A 1,258-nucleotide genomic window follows, 5' to 3' on the forward strand; every position below is an offset into this window, starting at 1 on the left:
ATCTCTCTCTCTCTCTCTCTCTCTCTCTCTCTCTCTCTCTCTCTCTCTCTCTATCTCAGATTATGTCACATGATCTAAGAATAACAGTCGTGCTCGTTTTGCTTAAGGTAGACTTTATACTCATTCCAGTTCGACCTATTCTCCTTTCCGCGTAAAAAAGATGAGGCTGTCAAAACATTTTTTTGTTACATTAATCTGATGCGTAATTTCTTTCTCGAAATCGACTTAATCTCAGATTTTTAGCATTTCAACACGTCTCATATACAATCACTAAAATACACTCAAATATCTCTTAACACTTTCTCTACCACTGTTTATCTGGGAAACTAGATACTATAAAAAATCACGATAACAAAACGATGTCAAAATGAGGAAAAAGGAATTATAAACTCATTTTTTATTCATAATTCGATCATTTTCTCGTCATTTTGACGTCGTTATGATTTCCTGTTTTACTTGGATAAAAATAAAAGTAATTAAAACTTGATATGTTGACGTAAATATAGGGAGAAAAATGATTGCTGTTACACATCGTGACGTCGGTTTCTGGCAAGAATCGATGCGTCACATATGTGTGACACGTGATAATGATCGCGTTAAATTTCCTCTCGATGCGACGCCTCGCGTAACTGAAAACAACGTCGAAAAAGTAGAAATAACTGCGATCAATTATCATGTTATGCTCGTTATGTGCATTTGATTTAAAATTCTCTGCGCTATCTAAACGTAATATTTCTGAGCCAGCTTGAAAGTACACTTGTACAAACCGATAGAGTCGATGTGTCTGTTATAAGAATAGTAAGTCTTAGAATTCCAATTCGATCCGTGAAAGGAGATTTATGAATGGAGCTCGCATGTTTACTCTAGAAGGAAATAGAGAAGAGGACACTTTTTTAATCACAAGTAGGTAACTGGGACGACTGTTGGTTCGATAAGTACTGGTACACCTCTGTATCTATTTTTACTTCTCTTAGATGTTAGATGTCGATAAGACTGTGAGGGAATGTGTATAGATGTGTATCTCTCCGCTCTGCCTTTAATTCTATCGAGATATGCGTACGATAGTTGGTATGAAAAATATGTACTTACGATATACATATAAATTTCCTTATTTTCTACGTGAGGAGATCATTACTTTTGCGTGAGTTAGATGGCATAGGTTTATTTTTATAGCTAGAGAACACACACACAGAATATCGGAAAAACTAATTTTATATATATATATATATATATATATATATATATATATATATATATA

The sequence above is a fragment of the Odontomachus brunneus genome, unplaced genomic scaffold, assembly GCF_010583005.1.
Source record: "Odontomachus brunneus isolate Ranch 3 - 2012 unplaced genomic scaffold, Obru_v1 Obru_scaffold_034, whole genome shotgun sequence".
Lineage (NCBI taxonomy): Eukaryota > Metazoa > Arthropoda > Insecta > Hymenoptera > Formicidae > Odontomachus > Odontomachus brunneus.